This window comes from Schistocerca piceifrons, chromosome 2, assembly GCF_021461385.2.
Source record: "Schistocerca piceifrons isolate TAMUIC-IGC-003096 chromosome 2, iqSchPice1.1, whole genome shotgun sequence".
In the NCBI taxonomy this organism is placed as follows: domain Eukaryota; kingdom Metazoa; phylum Arthropoda; class Insecta; order Orthoptera; family Acrididae; genus Schistocerca; species Schistocerca piceifrons.
In genome coordinates, this window is record NC_060139.1 from 221,429,930 (window position 1) to 221,452,140 (window position 22,211).

Consider the following 22,211-nt stretch of genomic DNA (forward strand, 5'->3'; position numbering starts at 1 on the left):
TTGAGAACGCTTGAAATCACTTCTGTTTTACTCAATGACTTTCCGTCAATTACTAACTGTCCGAACTTGTTTTCACTTGAAGACAGAGGATAATAAATTCGTAGAAAAATTACACGAGGAATGTGTTTTCGTTAGTAATTGACACTTTTGCTTCTAAGAGGTATCGAGATAACTACACTGTGCAGTGACTACTTTGATAGTCTGGATCGTTGTCACCTGATATTGAGGGTATAAATACGTAACACAAGAAAGAACAATTCACTAGTGATTGTCAAATTTGTTCGTAGCAAGGACGGTCGTATCGGTGCTGTGCAGTGACTTTTAGTTCTGGATTTCCAATTGAACGTCGGGATTGGTGAGCAAATGAGAAAGTCCGGGTCTGGAAACAGAAAGGTCACGGAATCGAATTCCAGTTTGGCCACGGATTATATATGTGCCTTTAATGTCCCCTTCACCTCTGAGGGTTGTGAATACTCATCAGGAACGACCCGTTCAAATGGTTCAAATGGCTCTGAGCACTATGGGACGTAACATCTATGGTCATCAGTCCCCTAGAACTTAGAACTACTTAAACCTAACTAACCTAACGACCTCACACAACACCCAGTCATCACGAGGCAGAGAAAATCCCTGACCCCGCCGGGGATCGAACCCGGGAACCCGGGCGTGGGAAGCGAGGACGCTACCGCACGACCAACGACACGTTAATCTGTAAGCTATTGGAGTGGGTTAGGGACAGACAAGTTGCCGAAGTGTCATCCAAGTAAAATTCTTGCATCAGGCCATTGAATCATGCGAAAGTAAATTGTTGTTATTCACCTCTACATTAAGAGAAATCAATTCGTCGAAATGTCACTCCAGGAATGTAATTTCATTAGTGAGTAACACATTTGTTTCTAGCAGCGATTAAGATACTTGCGCTGTGTAGTGATTACTTTAGTAGTCTGGGATCGTTATCATGAAGATCGAGGGAAAGCAATTCTTCGGAACGTCACACCACGAAGAACATTTCGATGATAATCGGCGCGCACTTGTTGGTGGTAAGAAGGAAGGCGCCTGCGCTGTGAATTGACTACTTTAATAGTCTGGTATTATTTTCACCTGAAGATGAAGAAATTCTCCGAAACCTCGCAGAGGAAGAATACTACTTCACTGACTGTCACACATGTTGGTATTATGAAGGGAGGTACCTACGCTGTGGACTGATGGTTGGATTAGTACTTAGCTGAAGATAAACAGGCAGAAATATGTCTAAACTTTACACCATTTGAAATTCCTTTGTACCGGGATGTGAGAATTTGAATGATTAATTCATTTTCACCTGAAGATGGAGATTAAGAAATTCCTGAAACGTCACACCAGCGAGAACGTTGCGTTAGTAGGCGACACACTTGTTAGCAGCAGGACGCCGGTACCTGCGCTGTGGAGTGTCGCGGAGAGGCGGAGGGCGGCGGCTGCGGGGGCGGCGAGTACTTGTCCTTGCGGCGGCAGTGGTGCGCGCTGGCGGCGGCGGCGGCAGGTGGTTGTCGCGGCGGGCAGTCGGCGGCGGCGCTGTGGCTGCGGCTGCTGCTGCTGCTTCTCCGGGCGACGGCGGCCGCGAGACTCGCTGCAGGCGCCCACACCAGGCACTGCCGGCGCGCCGACGTGGCCGGCGGAGGCGCTGGCGCTGCCGCGGCCGGGGGCGCTGGACGCGGCCGCTGACGCTGCAGCTGCGGGCGATAACAGCCGACGCTATCACCGGCCCTGACCTCGCGGCCGCCGAAGCACCGCGCAGCGCCCGGGGGTTCAACAAGTGGACCGACACACGCTCCGGCAGGTCGTACAGTAGTGACGCGAAGCGATCCGTAGCCGCGAAAATGCAGACTCCTGTTCCCAGCAGCTACCTTATGTATTCCTTTATTCGGGTTTCCTAAATGTACTGTATGTCCAAATTTAATCTTTTCAGAAGAATATCTCGAGATACATACAGGGTGAAAAGTATTTAAACCGACAAACTCTGGGAGGTTATAGGGGACATTAAAACAAATATTTTTCCCTAATGTCATTTTTTCCCATGAGGAGTATTTGAACCGGTAGAGGAAGATTTCTCTGGCGGAAAATTAACTAAACCAACAAACACTTTTCGAATTTTTTATGACCGAGAGACAACACATTAACACGACCCAATTTCAATCACAGTAGATTTTCAAAAATGCCTCCATTGACACGTAAACAAAGGTTACACCGTCGGATCATGTTCTGTCTGACACGGGCAAAAACCCCAGGAGTATCCTGAATTGTTCCTGCTACTGCTACTATCCGAGCAACCAGATCCTCTTCTGATGCAACAGGAGTTGCGTAAACAAGGTTGCGTATCTCTAAAAAAAATGGTTCAAATGGCTCCGAGCACTATGGGACTTAACATCTATAGTCATCAGTTCCCTAGAACTTAGAACTACTTAAACCTAACTAACCTAAGGACATCACACAACACCCAGTCATCACGAGGCAGAGGAGCGTATATCTCCCCACACAAAAAAATCCAGAGGGGACATATCTGGGGATCGAGCAGGCCATGGTACACGACCAACCTCTGCCAATCCACGTTTCTGGGAACCGTCGGTCCAGGAGTCGACGCAGACGACGACTGAAACGTGTCGGCGCCCGTCGTGTTGGAACCACATGCGTTGTCTTGTAGGGAGCGAGACGTCTTCCAGCAATTCTGGCAATGCTCTGGCGAGAAAATTGTAATAGTGCTTGCCATTTAATGGCCTAAGTAGCACGTGACGACTGGGTGTTGTGTGATGTCCTTAGGTTAGTTAGGTTTAAGTAATTCTGAGTTCTAGGGGACTGATGACTATAGATGTTAAGTCCCATAGTGCTCAGAACCATTTGAACCATTTTGAGCCTAAGTAGCAGATACTGCCCAATTAAACAGACCCCAACAACACCGACCCACACATTAACGAAGAACCGCACTTGATGAGCGCGTAGTAACTGTGGCATGGGGGTTATCCTCACTCCAAACATGCGAGTTGTGCATGTTGACGACTCCATCACGTCCGAACGTTGCTTCATCGGTAAGCAACACAGAGGATGGAAATGTAGGATGTATTTCATACTGTTCCAGGTACCTCTGCGAAATCTGTGCTCTGGGTGGATGGATAATCAACTCGTTCCAGGTTGTGGACACGCTGCAAGTGAAATGGACGTAACAATTGCTCTCGAAGGACTGTTGTTATATTCGTCTGATTAGGCTCCATGTTACGAGGAATTGCACGAGTGCTGATGGAAGGATCCCGCTCCACATGCTGCAAGACAGCTTCCTCAAATTACAGCGTTCTTACCGTGCGACGGTGTCCCTGTCCAGGTAATTTGCTAAATGACCCGGTCTCACGCAGACGTTGGTACACAGTAGGAAAGGTCGTGTGATGCGGGATACGGTGATTAGGATATTGTTGTTGATAAACCTGCTATGCAGCTCGTCCGTTGTGGTGCGCTACGTAGTACGCACCAACCATATCAGTGTACTCACTCCAGGTGTATCGCTCCATTAGTAAGCAGAGACATTGCACTACTACACTGGTGGACAGCAGTTGCCTACAACTGAAGAGCGTAATACGGCCTCTAACAACTGAAGAGCGTAGTACGGCTTCCACCGGTTTAAATAATCCTCATAGGAAAAAATGACATTAGGGAAAAATATTTGTTTTTAGGTCCCCTACAACCTCCCAGAGTTTGTCGGTTTAAATACTTTTCACCCTATATATCAGTATCTAGAGTACATAATGGTTGGAAATTTGCTCTGCAAACCAGTGGTAGTACGAGAATCAGTGATCAAAATGCGAAACTTCTCAAATAATCAGCCGAGACGTGGTGCCGTAGTGACGTTTCGACGAATTTTCTACACGTCATCTTCTGGGGCATCAGCGGAGCAGTGAATAAACTATGTGAAGTGCGCCTCTAAAGATGACGAATAGAAAACGCCACTACTCGTTTGATACCTCGGTAAGATTTCATCAACTTAGTTTCTCGTCGAATTATGGTAAGCTTACCTAATCACTCCACCTAATTTTCAACATTCGGCTGTAGCACCACATCTCAAATGTTTCGATTCTCTCCTGTTCCGGTTTTACCACAGTCCACGTTTCACCACCATACAATGCTGCACTGCAGACGGACTTTCTCACAATTTCTTCCTCAATTTAAGGCCTATGTTTGATACTAGCACACTTCTCTAGGCCAGAAATTCCCTTTCTACCATTGCCAGTCTGCTTTTGATGTCCTCCTTACTCCGTCTGTTATTGGTAGCAAAATTCCTTAACTTCGTGTACTCCATTCATGATGCTAAATTCCTCGCAGTTCTCATTTCTGCTACTTCTCATTATTTTCCTCTTTCTTCGATTTTCTGTCAGTCCATATTCTGGACTCACTAGAATGTTCATTCCATTCAGCAGACCACGTAATTCTTCTTCACTTTCACTCAGGATAGCAATTCATCAGCGAATCATATCATTGAAATCCTTCCACCCTGAATTTTAATTCCACTCCTAAATCTTTCTTTTTTTCCATCACTGCTTCTTCGATGTACAGATTGAACAGTAGGGGTGAAAGAATACATCCGTGTCTTATACCCGTTTTAATCAGAGCACATCTTTCTTGGTCGTCCACTCTCATTATCCCTCTTGGCTCTTGTACATATTGTTTATTACCCGTCTCTCCCTATAGCTTACCCCTATTTTTCTCAGAATTTCGAACATCTTGCTCCATTTTACATTGTCGAACGGTTTTCCCAGGTCGACAACTACTCTTAACGCGTCTTGATATTTCTTCCATATTGTTTCCATTATCAACCGCAACGTTAGAATGGCCTCTCTAGTGCCTTTACCTTTTCTAAAGCCAAACTGATCGTCATCTAGCACATCCTCAATTTTCTTTTCCAGTCCTCTGTGTATTATTCTTGTCAGAAACTTGGATGCATGAGCTGTTAAACTGATTGTGCGCTGATTCTCGCACTTGTAAGCTGTTTAAGTCTTTGGAATTATGTGGATGATATTTTACCGGAAGTCAGACGGTATGTATCAGACTCTTACAGTCCACACACAACGTGAATTGTCGTTTTGTTGCCACTTCCCCATCTTAGAGAAATCAAAGAGGCATCATAGAAGGTGTGAAATGTGGGTGAGAGGAGCTGTGGTGACCTTGTCATCACGTGTCACGTCCACGGTTGCGTTGAGCAGAATTCTGGTGAAATTTGGTGCCAATGTGACATCATCATCCACTTTACAGCCCACAGGAACTTACGAGCCGTGGCCTTTTCCTAGAAGGGTCGACACCTTGCTGTTTAAATCATCGCCGAGCCCGATGGTGATGTCGCTGGGAGCCACGCTTTTGCACCAATAAAAGAGAAGGCTGTAGGCACCTTTGAGCCAAATTTCAAACTTACACGTCACAATTGGAGGCAGCTATGGGGGGTTTCGAAAAAGTTATACTTTAATTCTATTGTGCAGTGTATTTTTGTATGAATACTCTGTTCCTACGTTTAAAAATAAAATGGTATAATCTATTAAATAAACAACTCTATCAATATCTTTGGATGTTAAGGTTATCACTGGCAAGTACGTCATACACTAAATTAATACGCTGATTAAAACTGTCATATAATTAGATCATTATATGACTGTCATTGTCGGATGTCTTTGGCATATTCTGAGAAACCAGCAGATAAACGACAGTATATGAGGAAGTAGTCGTGACATTGAGCAATAAGAAACAGTGTACACTAGAGATAAAGATATTATATCTTCTGTAATGCTGGTGCCCCTGATTGTGAGTGTGTGCCCGATACTAATAAATAATACAATAAATACAAAGCAGTAAATACAAGGAAATAAAAGTAACGTCTGTCATCTAGCTTATTTCAATATACGCGGTGTTTCAAAGTCTTTACATCAAACGTCTAGAGGTGACAGATCACGTCATGATGAACAAGTTCCTTTAGTGACAAAATGTTTGCTATCGCTTGAGAGCAACACGTTGCGTCCTTTTGGGTTGGCTGTGTCCCTGAGAGTTGGAACGGCAATGACACTCTGTGACGTGCGTATGCCCTGTGTGTTGTTTGTAATCCAGTCATCTGGTCTGCATTGACTGGGGGAGGCCGAGCGATTCGCTTTTAAAATATCATTACCTGCTTAGAGACACGCATGGTAATCTATCTGTTTACAGGGATATGTAGTATCCAGCCCATCGGTTTAGCATACCCTGCTAGTTCGTTGCAACCTCGTCGTCTTAGGGCTGGAAAATACTATGTGGGAAGCTTACTGTCGCCGGGAAGCGTCAGAGAATAATTTATCTGAAGCAGAAGTTGTTCCCCATGACACGATCTATCACCCAAAGATGTTCCATGCAGAAACATTTAACCACAGGCAGAGACTGTGGGCACCCTACGCATGGCATAGCCATTTATTAACCACGTACACAGAGTGTTTTAGGTGCCACAGTTCAAAGGACGCGCTGTGACTACGGCCATGTGGGGAACGTACGTGCCGCTGCCGTAGTGAACTGTCGAGGACAGTACTACGTTAGGGGTCGTCCAGAGTTAATCCCGAGCACAGACAATATGAAAGTGTCCACCTGCCTTTATTTCCTCGCTGATCTGAACTTGTACATACCCGGAATTCCCCGATTTGTATCAAGTGCCGCCGATGTGATCTCTGCCGCGTCTATCTAAATCACTTCAACACGTATAAAGCAGATGTTAGTGTGTTCAGCAAGAATTTGGATCAAAACTTTTACATTGCGCATGTTAAGCGGCAAGCAGACAAGTGGAAGCACACGTGTGAGCAAGAAGTTAATAGTTTGTGGAAGGAAGCTAAGCTGAAGTTACCGACAAGAATTTCTTAGTGATAATATAAACCAAGGCTCAAAGAAAGGTGCAGACAGTGGTGTCTTTCATCTGTAAAGCAAGAAAGGGTTGAATTACGTTTAATGTATGTGACATACAAATAAACGGTCATTTTTTCGAGATAAAAATGCTTCATACGTTTTGGTGAAGACTTTTTAGCCGTCTCTCTGTCTGTCTGTCTGTCTGAATCCTACTCAGGGTTGGCAAGTTTAGAATAAAGTGTTTTTAATCACGTGTTAAAAATCCAGTTTAACGTTCTGTGTAAATAAAACATCGTTTTATTAAAGTGTTTTAATCAATGCTTAAAACAAATTTAGGAAACTCATTTTTACGTTCTTTTTTACGCGACTACCGGGTAGAGGATTGGTGGGCGGGGGGTGGCACACTATATCTCGCCTGGTTTTTGGGGCGAGGGGAGGTCGTCAGCGATGTTGACAGAAGTGGTCCGTCGAATGTTGAGGATTACGACAGCGGGCAGATGGACCACAGTGAAGTAAATCACTTGAGAAATCATTACTGGACAGAAACAGTCGATAAGCAGTCATCTATCAGAGGCTACCTCCTCCCTATGAGGTACCCTCTGGTCAACATTCACTCCAGGCGGAGATTTTGCAGTGTATACGTGAGAAATTTGGTCCTAGAAGCGTTTGATATTTCTCTCATTGATGAATGATAAAGGACCTCACTACTTAATCATGTCCGTGCACATTTTCACTTACAACACCCCGTAAGTAGCCTTTATCGTTGACAGGACAATGCACCATCCCGTTTTTCCTGAACTGTGCCAGATTAATTTGAAGAAAAACATGAACATGGTAGTGTTCTGAACCCGAAGGAACTGATCTTGGGCGCTGACCGGTGCCAGCTCTACGTCCGAAAACCACAGGCCGGCAATGTACGGGAAATGCTTAACCGTTACTAAGACATCTGGTGCTCCACACCTCCGAAAACATACCAAAATCTTGTATAATCAATGCAACGGGGAACAGCTGATGCTAAAGTGAATCAATGTATAGTAAGCAGACGGCCATAATAGTTTGGCTCATGACAACAAGTCAGAAGTAGTAATAGACACCGTAAGTAACTGGTAAAGTTATGTTATTCTTCAAAAAATCTATTTGTAAGTGGTGAGTAACCGAAAGTTAAAAACATTGACATGTCGGCTGGTCACGGCGGAGGTTCGAGTCCTTCCTCGGGTATGGGAGTGTGTGTCCGCCCTTAGGATAATTTAGGTTTAGTAGTGTGTAAGCTTAGGAACTGATGACCTTAGCAGTTAAGTTCCATAAGATTTCACACACATTTGAACATTGACATGTATTCATGAAGTTTAGGCTATCACCACCTAGGGCGCTTCCGTAACAGAAGTGAAACACATCTAGCACAAAAGTGGCTGAAAAGGCCGTATGCTTAAAAGGGAAAGAATCTAAGTAATAATAATTATGATCCACATATTTTCTGTTTACTCTAAACTGTAATGCAGTCAATCTCTTGATATCCAGGTACGGTATCACTATCAAAACGTCTTCAGCGCTCGGATATCTTAGAAAGAAAGATGATTAGAATTTAAAGCCCCCCGACAGCAAGTTATTAGAGTCAGAGAACATGCTCTGGGGAATGAAATCTGGCGGGCCCTTTGAAAGGAACCATCCCAGCATTTGACCGGAACGATTAAGGGAAATCACGGAAAATCTATATCTGGAAGGCCGGTCACGGATTGGAACCGTTGTTCCTCCGAATGCAAGTTCGGTGAACTAATCACTCTGCCACCTAGATCGGTATAACATCTTGGAGGCTAATTTCGTCTACGCTCACTGTATCTCTGTTAAAATATTTGGAGTAGTCTCTCAAAGACATTAATTTTACTTTAACAAATAAAATGCACGTATTTTTGATCTCACGAGTGATTTGTAAGCTATCTGTTTTCGAAATTGATCGCTTTTGCCCAGTATTCTACCAATAAGCATAAGTCCGCCACTGGCTTTACCTAGAACTGAGCCTATGTGATCATCGCATTCATATCCCCAAAAAGTATTTCACTAAGATATTTGCATGAGCTGACCGACTCCAAATGTGACTCACTGATGCTGAAGTCATAGGTTACATAGTTGTTTTCGGGTTTTGTGACGTGTACAATTTTACATTTATTAAGGTTTAAAGCAAGTTTCCAATCCTTGAACCACTTTGGAATTTTATCAAGATCTGTCTCAATATTTGTTCAGAATTTTTCGGCAGTACTTCATTATACACTACTGGCCATTAAAATTGCTACACCACAAAGATGACGTGCTATAGACGCGAAATTTAACCGACAGGAAGAAGATGCTTTGACATGCAAATGATTAGCTTTTCAGAGCATTCACATAAAGTTGGCGCCGGTGGCGACACCTACAACGTGCTGACTCGAGGAAAGTTTCCAACCGATTTCTCATACAGAAACAGCAGTTGAAAGGCGTTGCCTGGTGAAACGTTGTTGTGATGCCTCGTGTAAGGAGGAGAAATGCGTACCATCACGTTTCCGACTTTGATAAAGGTCGGATTATAGCCTATCGCGATAGCGGTTTATCGTATCGCGACGTTGCTGCTCGTCTTTGTCGAGATTCAATGACTGACAGCAGAATATGGAATCGGTGGGTTCAGGAGGGTAATACGGAACGCCATGCTGGATCCCAACGGCCTCGTATCGCTAGCAGTCGAGATGACAGGCATCTTATCCTCATGGCTGTAACGGATCGTGCAGCCACGTCTCGAACCCTGAGTCAACAGATGGGGACGTTTGCAAGACAACAACCATTTGCACAAACAGTTCGACGACGTTTGCAGCAGCATGGACAATCAGCTCGGAGACCATGGCTGCGGTTACCCTTGACGCTGCATCACAGGCAAGAGCGCCTGCGATGGTATACTCAACGACGAACCTGGGTGCACGAATGGCAAAACGTAATTTTTCGGATGAATCCAGGTTCTGTTTACAGCATCATGATGGTCGCATCCTTGTATGGCGACATCGCGGTGAACGCACATTGGAAGCATGTATTCGTTATCGCCATACTGGCGTATCACCCGACGTGATGGTATGGGGTGCCATTGGTTTCACGTCTCGGTTACCTCTTGTTCGTATTGACGACACTTTGAACAGTGGACGTTACATTTCAGATGTGTTACGACCCGTGGCTCTACCCTTCTTTCGATCCCTGCGAAACCCTACAGTTCAGCAGGATAATGCACGACCTCATGTTGCAGGTCCTGTACGGGCCTTTCTGGATACAGAAAATGTTCTACTGCTGCCCTGGCCACCACGTTCTCCAGATCTCTCACCAACTGAAAACGTCTGGTCAATGGTGGCCGAGCAACTGGCTCGTCACAATACCCCAGTAACTACTATTGATGAACTGTTGTATCGTGTTGAAGCTGCATTGGCAGCTGTACCTGTACACTCCATCCAAGCTCTGTTCGGCTCAATGCCCAGGCGTATCAAGGCCGTTATTACGGCCAAAGGTGGTTGTTCTGGGTACTGATTTCTCAGGATCTATGCACCCAAATTGTGTGAAAATGTAATCACATGTCAGTTCTAGTATAATATGAATACACGTTTATCATCTGCATTTCTTCTTATTTTGGATTACTGTATCATTTGCGAAAATCTGAGGTAACTATTAGTAGCCGGCCGGAGTGGCCGTGCGGTTCTGGGCGCTACAGTCTGGAACCGAGCGACCGCTACGGTCGCAGGTTCGAATCCTGCCTCGGGCATGGATGTGTGTGATGTCCTTAGGTTAGTTAGAGTTCTACGTTCTAGGCCACTGATGACCTCAGAAGTTAAGTCGCATAGTGCTCAGAGGCATTTGAACCATTTTTTGAACTATTAATACTGTATACCGTGCTATAAATATATAACATAAACAGCAAGGGTGCCAACACACTGCCGAATCACTTCTGCATGTGTCGATGAGTCTGCATTGAAATCTCCTTCAATTACGACAGTTTCATTCCGCGTAAATGGTGATCTTTGCCCAGCTATCGAACGAGGAAGCTAGGTGGCACTCGGCCGAAGCGAGATGAGCTGGGTCGCGGAGAGAAAGGTTGTCGGCAGTCGGTGGAGTGAGTCAAGTTTTCACAAGGCAGATCGGGAAACCAAGTGCTCTGCCGTTCAGTGCGGCGACTGCAGCCGTGTTTCGCTGTTGGAATGGGTACTGTCTTCATCTTGCTGCCGGGGATTTGTCGCAAGTTTTACCTTACCTGCAACTGCCTAGCTTCTTCCCGCCTTCCCGGATTTTTTGAGCAGACTTGTTGATTTCTTCCTTATGGAAACTGGAGTATTATACGCTGATATTCTTTTACTCCATGCTTTATGGTCCCTTCTGCCTGAATGGTGACTTGGTGGTTGTGTGAGAAAAAAATGACCTTCGTATTGTTGTGAGGGGTTTGAACCCCGATATAATTATAAATATATATTTTGTGTGTTATTGGTTATTAAGGCTTGTACGTGAACAGCTCGAGTGACTTCTAAAAGGACTTTTGCTTTATATAATGAACAGTTCCTTGCGATACTGAATGTCAATACCATATTCTGACTAGCCTAATGTTGCACTACTGCGTTTTAGTGTTGCCTATGGAGCTCCGCTAGGACTGAGGGCTGCGTTATCGTACTTTTGTGCCGGTTGATGTTCTGGGCGTGTGATTTTGCCTTTGTGTGCTGGTGGGAACGAGATGACCTGTAAGTTAAGAGACACATTTGCTAATCCTTCGAGTATTTAAGCCTTACTGAATTTCTGTTTGTAATATACGCCCGCTCAGAGTACTGAGCTGTTTGTAATTTTAAGGTTTCATGAAGTTACCTTTAATTCCCAATTACTAAAAAAGGTACTTATTTGGAATTGGTATTCATACTTTCAAAAAATGGCTCTGAGCACTATGGGACTCAACTGCTGTGGTCATCAGTCCCCTAGAACTTAGAACTACTTAAACCTAACTAACCTAAGGACATCACACACACCCATGCCCGAGGCAGGATTCGAACCTGCGACCGTAGCAGCAGCGCGGCTCCGGACTGGAGCGCCTAGAACCGCACGGCCACCGCGGCCGGCATTCATACTTTGCTGTGACCTACATCTACATCTACATGTTTACTCTGCAATTCACACTTAAGTGCCTGGCAGAGGGTTCATCGAACCATTTTCATAATACTTCTCTACTATTCCACTCTCGAATGGCGCGTGGGAAAAAGGAACACCTAAATCTTTCCGTTCGATCTCTGATTTCTCTTATTTTATTATGATCATTTCTCCCTACGTAGGTGGTTGTCAACAAAATATTTTCGCATTCGGAAGAGAATGTTGGTGATTGAAATTTCGTAAACAGATCCCGCCGCAAAGAAAACCTCCTTTGTTTCAGTGACTGCCACCTCAACTCGCGCATCATATCAGTGACACTCACACCCATATTGCACGATAACACGAAACGAGCTGCCCTTCTTTGCACTTTTCGATGTCCTCCGTCAATACTAACTGGTAAGGATCCCATACAGCGCAGAAATATTCCAACAGAGGACGGACAAGTGTAATGTAGGCTGTCTCTTTAGTGGGTTTGTCGCATCTTCTAAGTGTTCTGTCAACAAAGCGCAGTCTTCGTTTCGCCTTCGCCACAATATTATCTATGCGTTCTTTCCAATTTAAGTTACCCGTAATTGTAATTCCTAGGTATTCAGTCGAATTGACAGTCCTTAGATATGTGTGATTTAGGGTATACCCAAAATTTATCGGATTTATTTTAGTACCCATGTGGATGACCTCGCACTTTTCTTTGTTTAGTGCTAATTGACACTTTAGGCACCATAAATAAATTCTCTCTAGATCATTTTGTAATTGTAATTTATCGTCTGATGATTTTACTAGACGGTAAATTAGAGCGTCATCTGCGAACAATCTAAGGGGGCTGCTCAGATTATTACCTACATTATTTATATAAATCAGGAACAGCAGAGGGCCTATGACACTACCTTGCGGATCGCCAGATATCACTTCTTTTCTACTCGATGATTTACTGTCTATCACTACGAACTGTGACCTCGCAGAGAGGAAATCACGAATCCCGTCACACAACTGAGACGATACTCCATATGCATGCAATTTGATTAATAGTTGCCTGTGAGGAACGGTATGAAAAGCCTTCTGGAAATCTAGGAATATGGAATCGATCTGAGATCCCTTGTCGACAGCACTCATTACTGCATAGGAAAAAAGCGCTAGCTGTGTTGCACAAGAACGATATTTTCTGAATTCGTGTTGGTTATGTGTCAATAAGTCATTTTCTTCAAGGTGATTCATAATATTCGAGTACAGTATATGCTCCAAAATCCTACTGCAAATTGAGGTCAGTAATATGGGTCTGTAATTCAATGGGTTACTTCTACTTCCTTTCTTGAATATTGGTGTGACCTGTGCTACTTTCCAGTCTTTAGGATCAGACCTTTCGTCAAGTGAGCGGTTGTATATGATTGCTAAGAAAGGCGTTATTGTGTCTGCATACTCTGAAAGGAACCTGGTTGGTATACTATCTGGACCGGAAGACTTGCTTTTCTTAAGTGATTTGAGTTGTTTCGTGACACCTAAGATATCTACTTTTATGTCACTCATACTAACAGCTGTTCTGGTTACGAATTCTGGAATATTTATTTCGTCCTCTTTCGTGACGGAATTACAAAAAACTGTATTTAGTAACTCCGCTTTAGTGGCACCGTCATTGGTAACATATCCATCGCTATCGCAAAGTGACAGTATTGACTGTTTTTTGCCACTGGCGTACTTTACATACGACCAGAATTTCTTTGGGTTTTCTACCATATTTTGAGACAATATTTCATTGTGGAAACTATTAAAAGCATCTTGCATTGACGTCCGCACTTAATTTCGAGCTTCCGTGAAACAGAGATGTGATTTTCTAGTGTTAGGGGCAAACTTTTTTACTAATCCTGTGCTTAATTCCAAGTGGTGCAATGAATTCATGCTTCTGTCTTCAGCTTAAAGGAGGGCCGGTATTTTCCTCAGAATGTTTAGATGTTTTTAAAAATTTCTTTATTGCCAAGTTTGGCCCAGATAACTGTTATTAGGGCCCTTATATGTTATTCCAATTACTTAACCTGCCATAGCTATTTACGGAATTTGTTTGTTGGTGTGACAAAGCTGTATTTGTGAGCCGTGGCGGCTCGCTTTGCTGGCCTAACTACGTCTGGCACCGGTATCGATAGTCACCTCCCTTGTGACTTATCTTCGGTTTTCCTGGTTGAGGTGTGGAGGCTCGGCAGCGGCAGGGGGTTGTGAACGACGCGTGATGGAAGGAGGAGGGCTGGAGCAGCAGAGCCTTGCGGAGGGGGTTTGGTTGGCCAGATTTGGGATGGACAACGCATATACCCAACCGGATAGCTGAGAGAATTGTCGAATGTTGGGCAGCCGCTAAAGAAACTAACGAAGGTCGTGCTCTGGTGACGGGGGCCTCTTTCTGTTATTTCAAGAGGAGTTAAAAGGATAATTCACGGTGCAGAGAGTGCACCGTAACATACTGCCATAACATACTGCCTATGGATATTGTAGCCCTGTAGTATTATTGTTTACAGGAAAATTGTCGCAATATTATTGTGTCTTGTTCAGTGAATAATATGGATTTGTTTGTTCTGCAGTGTGCCTTGGCTTGAGAGTGGTCAATGGTTGTTAGTGCATCTTCTTGGAAGCCACGTGATTCTGGTAATTGGTAAACCGCTTATGTGCAACAGCTTGGGGTGCTATGTTATGGCCGCCCGTTGTGGCCGAGCGGTTCTAGGCGCTTCAGACTGCAACCGCGAGACTGCTACGGTCGCAGGTTCGAATCCTGCCCCGGGCGTGGCTGTGTGTGATGTCTTTAGGTTAGTTAGGTTTAAGTAGTTCTAAGTTCTAGGGGACTGATGACCTCAGATGTTAAGTCCCATAGTGCTTAGAGCCATTTGAACCACTTCATAAGACGTTTTAGCAATACTTATTCACGCCTTAGGGGGTTCAACTGCGACAGGTCTGTTTGTACCTGCACCTTGTCAGTTACATGTACTTGCTTACCATTTTAGCTAGACAGAGGCGTATGTATTTATTGTATACGGCAAAATCTCTCTCTCTCTCTCTCTCTACATATATATACACAGGGTGTTTCAAAATATTTGAAACGGCAATAAAAACTAAACGAGCAGCGATAGAAATACACCGTTTGTTGCAATATGCTTGGGACAACAGTACATTTTCAGGCAGACAAACTTTCGAAATTACAGTAGTTACAATTTTCAACAACAGATGGCGCTGCGGTCTGGGAAACTCTATAGTACGATATTTTCCACATATCCACCATGCGTAGCAATAATATGGCGTAGTCTCTGAATGAAATTACCCGAAACCTTTGACAACGTGTCTGGCGGAATGGCTTCACATGCAGATGAGATGTACTGCTTCAGCTGTTCAATTGTTTCTGGATTCTGGCGGTACACCTGGTCTTTCAAGTGTCCCCACAGAAAGAAGTCACAGAGGTTCATGCATGGCGAATAGGGAGGCCAATCCACGCCGCCTCCTGTATGTTTCGGATAGCCCAAAGCGATCACACGATCATCGAAATATTCATTCAGGAAATTAAAGACGTCGGCCGTGCGATGTGGCCGGGCACCATCTTGCATAAACCACGAGGTGTTCGCAGTGTCGTCTAAGGCAGTTTGTACCGCCACAAATTCACGAAGAATGTCCAGATAGCGTGATGCAGTAATCGTTTCGGATCTGAAAAATGGGCCAATGATTCCTTTGGAAGAAATGGCGGCCCAGACCAGTACTTTTTGAGGATGCAGGGACGATGGGACTGCAACATGGGGCTTTTCGGTTCCCCATATGCGCCAGTTCTGTTTATTGACGAAGCTGTCCAGGTAAAAATAAGCTTCGTCAGTAAACCAAATGCTGCCCACATGCATATCGCCGTCATCAATCCTGTGCACTATATCGTTAGCGAATGTCTCTCGTGCAGCAATGGTAGCGGCGCTGAGGGGTTGCCGCGTTTGAATTTTGTATGGATAGAGGTGTAAACTCTGGCGCATGAGACGATACGTGGACGTTGGCATCATTTGGACCGCAGCTGCAACACGGCGAACGGAAACCCGAGGCCGATGTTGGATCACCTGCTGCACTAGCTGCGCGTTGCCCTCTGTGGTTGCCGTATGCGGTCGCCCTACCTTTCCAGCACGTTCATCCGTCACGTTCCCAGTCCGTTGAAATTTTTCAAACAGATCCTTTATTGTATCGCTTTTCGGTCCTTTGGTTACATTAAACCTCCGTTGAAAACTTCGTCTTGTTGCAACAACACTGTGTTCTAGGCGGTGGAATTCCAACACCAGAAAAATCCTCTGTTCTAAGGAATAAACCATGTTGTCTACAGCACACTTGCACGTTGTGAACAGCACACGCTTACAGCAGAAAGACGACGTACAGAATGGCGCACCCACAGACTGCGTTGTCTTCTATATCTTTCACATGACTTGCAGCGCCATCTGTTGTTGAAAATTGTAACTACTGTAATTTCGAAAGTTTGTCCGCCTGGAAATGTACTGTTGTCCCAAGCATATTGCAACAAACGGTGTATTTCTATCGCTGCTCGTTTAGTTTTTATTGCCGTTTCAAATATACCGGTCATTTTTGAAACACCATATATATATATATATATATATATATATAGGGTGAGTCACCTAACGTTACCGCTGGATATATTTCGTAAACCACATCAAATACTGACGAATCGATTCCACAGACCGAACGTGAGGAGAGGGGCTAGTGTAATTGGTTAATACAAACCATAAAAAAATGCACGGAAGTATGTTTTTTAACACAAACCTACGTTTTTTTAAATGGAACCCCGTTAGCTTTGTTAGTACATCTGAACATATAAACAAATACGTAATCAGTGCCGTTTGTTGCATTGTAAAATGTTAATTACATCCGGAGATATTGTAACCTAAAGTTGACGCTTGAGTACCATTCCTCCGCTGTTCGATCGTGTGTATCGGAGAGCACCAAATTACGTAGGGATCCAAAGGGAACGGTGATGGACCTTAGATACAGAAGAGACTGGAACAGCAGATTACGTCCATATGCTAACACCTTTTTATTCGTCTTTTTCACTGACGCACATATACATTACCATGAGGGGTGAGGTAAACGTACACACGTGGTTTCCGTTTTCAGTTACGGAGTGGAATAGAGTGTGTCCCACTGGAAACGCGTCGACGTATGTGGTATCAGCATGATGGTGCACCTGCACATTTCGCAAATAACACTAGGCTGACCCTTGACAGGATGTTCGACGGGCGTTTCATAGGACGTGGAGGACGCATAAATTGGCCAGCCCGTTCTCCTGATCTTACACCTCTGGACTTCTTTCTGTGGGGTACGTTAAAGGAGGATGTGTACCTTGATGTGCCTGCAACCCCAGAGGATATGAAACAACGTATTGTGGCAGCCTGCGGCGACATTACACCAGATGTACTGCGGCGTGTACGACATTCATTACGTCAGAGATTGCAATTGTGTGCAGCAAATGATGGCCACCACATTGAACATCTATTGGCCAGACATGTCGGGAGACACTCTATTCCACTCGTCTAAACATTCTGCGTGGTGTCTGTTTGTTCTATTTCCTGTCTCCCTACCACTTTCGCGCAACGACGCTCTGAGCGTGTGTTTTAGGGAATTGACTAGTTTGAACCTGGGACCTGTTGCTGGTAAGGAGACGTCAGACCACACATGACATGTAGAATTCAGAAGAGTTCAGTGAGACCAGCGATGATATAACCAAATACTTAATGATTTCAGCGTCAGCTCCACTGCACTCCATGTAAAGGAATCTTAATACTAACTAAATTCAGTGGAAGGGGTTCAAGGCTTTCCTATTTTTAGTTAGCTGGTAAAATAACGTCGAAAAAGCAGTTAAGTTTACCATTGGAAACTTTATTCTACTCACAAAACATCGTTTATAAATTGCACTATTGATAAAAGGAAATGTTTTAATACAGGATGGTAAAAACCAACTGCGTTCAACAAAAATGTGAACAAATATTCCCTGAATGGGTTTCCAAGTTCTACAATGGATCGAAGGATGACCTGTGCCATATCACATCTATAATCTAGGTTTAAATTAAGTTTCACAAAAGAGAAAACTATCAAAATGGTCTACAGTGACCCTCAATTATCTTTAATTACTTATCTTACTTGTCCTAAATTACAGTGGCTGATGTGGCTTCTCAATAACTATATAACAGAAAAATCACCGCGTTTCAGATTTTTACTTCAAGTGGTAAATGTGAACACCATGAGCTTTAATTGATGAACGACACTAGTATTACGCAAAAAGGGGGTGTAACAGATGAGACTTCTGCAGTTCTGAGTGAAGCTTTATGCGCTGTTATGCGGCATCGCGTGCGTTCATTACCTTGTCGGTGTTCGTCAGGGGGTGGCGGACAGCACAGCTCCTCTCACCTCGCTGTCTCGGAAGCAACTCTCTCCCCTCACTGCTCCTTACTACAATTTACCGAAGTTGGTTTAAAAAACTATCTGGCTGTGTTTTCAGCTGACCAATCAGGGTCTCAATGTTAACCTTAAGCTCAACCTACAAAAATTCTGTCTATCCAATGAGAAACGTTATACTTTTCGTGGTGGGGCAATGTTTTTTAAAGTTTGCAACGTAACAGAGACGCGAAAAAGTCTCACGCTAAAACTTGCAGCTGGTATGGTCCTTTTAGCGCTATCGTAAGATCTATACTGTTCTTCTGGAGGGCTCTATCTTTTAACATGGGCTGGGGGGTGGTCCTAACGTAACAGAGACACGAAAAAGTCTCACGATAAAACTTGCGGGTGGTGTCGTCGTAGCGGTTAGCTGGCGACGTGGGTGTCCGTCCCTTATCGTAGGGCCTTCTCGCTTAACACGGTTCTGCTCTCGGCTTCTGCTCTCGTTTCTCCCCTCGGAACTGCGTCTGTCTCACGGTGGGAAGGTATGACATGCATTTAGGCATTCTTGTGTTAGTCTGTGGTATTCCATTTGCTAACTCGTTACTCGTATTACTTTTGTTAATTTAATGTCACGATTTATTCGGAGCTATGTGACATACTACTGGATTTGCTTATCATGTCAGGGTTTTCATGGAAAGTGTTGGATTTGCCTGACACCTTACACACTCCGTTATTGAAAACGGAAACCATGCGTGTACGTGTACCTCACCCCTCATGGTAACGTACATGTGCGTCAGTGAAAAAGACGAATAAAAAGGTGTTAGCATGTAGACGTAATGTGCTGTTCCAGTCTCTTCTGTACCTAAGGTCCATGACCGTTCCCTTTGGATCACTATGTAATTCGGTGCTCTCCGATACAAACGATCGAACAGCGGAGGAGTGGTACTCAAGCGTCAACTTTAGGTTACGATATCTCCGGATGTAATTAACATTTTACAATGCAACAAACGGCACTGATTACGTATTTGTTTATATGTTCAGATGTGCTAACAAAACTAATGGGGTTCCATTTAAAAAAACGTAGGTTTGTGTTAAAAAACATACTTCCGTGCATTTTTTTATGGTTTGTATTAACCAATTACACTAACCCCTCTCCTCACGTTCGGTCTGTGGAATCGATTCGTCAGTATTTGATGTGGTTTACGAAATATATCCAGCGGTAATGATAGGTGACTCACCCTGTATATGTGTATAAGTTTGGATTTAACTATTTGTTTTATATAAGGTTAAGAGTTGTATTTATCTTGCTAAAGCGAGTCTCGTCATTTGTTAGTGTATACTCTGTTATTGTTTGATGAGGGTGGTGCCTCGCGTGTGTTTTATGTTCACAGTTGACTGCGAAACATGCGAGTCTACCTTGGTGTTTGCAGCCATGATTTCTGGGCCGCTACCTTGGCGGAATGCTGCCCAACGCCCGAGGTCCAAGTTATTGCGGCGGGAGCGCTTTGCCGTGTCGTCTGTCATACCTGGCAAAAGTTGAGTAGTCGTCTTGTTAGTTGGAGCTATACCTGGGTTGAGCGACTACCGCCAGGGTTGTAGGCTGTGGAGTTTAGCGGGATTAACTCATGAATTCTTGTAAATTAACTGTTCATAAGCTCAGATGCTTTGTGTTTATTGAATACTGTTCCTTTGCTTATATTGGTAAATTTCAGTAGTTTGTCACTTTATATGTCACTATAATTCTGATGGTTTTCGTGTTGATATTAATCTTGCATTTAATTGATCAGTATGTTTTTCTTAAATACATGTTAATATGCTGAAAACGACTAACTGTCTTGTGGGTCTCCCTTCCTCGTGTTGATGTTTGATCCTTTTCTATCCTGAATCTGTTATCTGGGTTTCAATTTGTATTTTTGGTAAAAAGGTGAATGTTGTTAAAAGAAAAGCCCTGGGGTCCACGCCTCCCAATTGGGTCATTTCCCTGAGTTCTTTTGGGTGTAGATTTCCCGTTCCACTAATGAACTTAGGTGAGTCTGTTAGTGTGTGGAAGGATCTGGCTATATGTTTACGCCCACCCTTGACATGTGCGGAGGAAGGAAACCCTTTTCGGTTAGGCGGCTGAGCAATCTTTCGGACTCTCCCTGCTCGCCAATGCCGTAAGACAGTTTCTTTCTTGTGTCACAAAGTTTTCTCAGCTACGGTTAGTACTTCAACCAAACACCCACAGTTATCTCTTCGCGTGAGGCAGAAGCGCCACACGTGTTGCTATGCACATTGCAATCTTTCTGCTGAGCAGGGGGAGGAGACTATAGCGACCGCAGCAGCACGATGAGCGGTTTCTTATCGCAGCAGGAGAATGGTACCAACTGTCAATATTTACGACATATTTTGGCTTACCGTGAGGCAGCAGCGCCACACTTGCTGCTATGCACCATGTAATCTTCTGCTGGCCAGGGGGAGAATGGCATCGACCGACCACGACAGGTGCCCGCAGTAGCACGGTACGCAGTTTCTTTTCACAGCAAGTAGGGCGTGCTGCTGCCAAGTCCTTTTTGAGGAGAGAGAGCTTCACACAAGTTTTCCACTCACCGAAAAAATGACGGACAGCGTTACTGTGTTTACCCAATCGCTATCGTTACTAAAGAGACGTTTGATATCGCTCTGCACTCTGACGGCACGAACTGTACGCTACGGGGGGTAGGCACCAACCAAGAAAACGCGAAAAACAGGTCTGTGAAATTGTGTTATACCAGCAGCTGATGGTACGAGACTGGTGAGGGACCTACAGGAATGTAAGAGTCTTAAAACGGCGGATATGAAGTGCCAAAACTGGACGGGATTCAACAGATGGGACGACCTTGTAAATTACCGACCTGTTGGATATGCCTCAGTGTCAACAAATTTCTTCTTTTACATTCTTCTTGTGATTATTAGGTGGGGCGAACTGTTACTAAATAAATTGCAAAATACTGTAGATTTTATTTTTCATTTCCATTCTCATTTATTAGTACCAAGCACAATTCTAAGATTAGCTTTTTCGAATGCATGGTCACTGGTGTCTTAACACAGATCCGTGAACTGATTAATTAGAAGGAGTTTCAAATAGTTCATAAATGCAAATTATCAACAAAGTAACTATACATAACCACACCTTCATGAGGACTGAAGGCTACTCCGCGAGTGAAGAAAAATTACTAACAGAAAATTAAGTGTTGAAACATGATTCAAAGCTATTCCACAACTAGGTAAAAGTTACATGTTGAAACACAATTTCTGAGTTTATTGGCGGGTCCTGACTGACAAATAAAAACTATATACATTAACTATTAAACAACAAATAGAATTGCTTTATGAAAGACGACTATTCACAAACGCGCGTATTACAGAAATTACAAAATCGTAACGTACTGGACTATTACATTTTGGATGTTAATGCAAAACAAAGAAAAGAGTTAAAGCTACTAAGATACGATAGGCAGTGAAGCAAATTTGTTTACCAAAATGACGAAATAATAGATACTCTTTTATGAAAGGGAAAATCTAATCTGCACGGGGATTTCCAAAGTTCGCCAAGAACTTTCGAGAAATTGCAATTTTTTAATGTAAATAGATGGCGAATTATCAAGTATTTAAGTAACAGTGTAGAGTTCTGGAAACAGAAGAATCTGTACTACAAAGCAATGGCGCTGAAAATTTTGGAAATTTGTTCCTACGGCACCAAACTGCTGAGGTCATCGGTCCCTAGGCTTACGCACTACTTGATATAACTTAAACTAACTTACGCTAAGGACAACACACACACCCATGCCCGCGGGAGGACTCGAATCTCCGACGGGTGG

The 22,211-nt window shown here is 43.9% G+C and overlaps 1 long non-coding RNA gene across 1 annotated transcript in view; it reads right to left on the reverse strand.

Annotated features, from left to right (window-relative positions):
* Positions 1-1,651: 1,651 nt before the first annotated feature.
* Positions 1,652-22,211, reverse strand: part of LOC124776999 — a 765,947-nt gene continuing 745,387 nt past the window's right edge. Inside the window, exon 4 of the long non-coding RNA XR_007015678.1 lies at positions 1,652-1,709. This is a non-coding gene — a long non-coding RNA (uncharacterized LOC124776999). The remainder of the gene's footprint in view (positions 1,710-22,211) is intronic.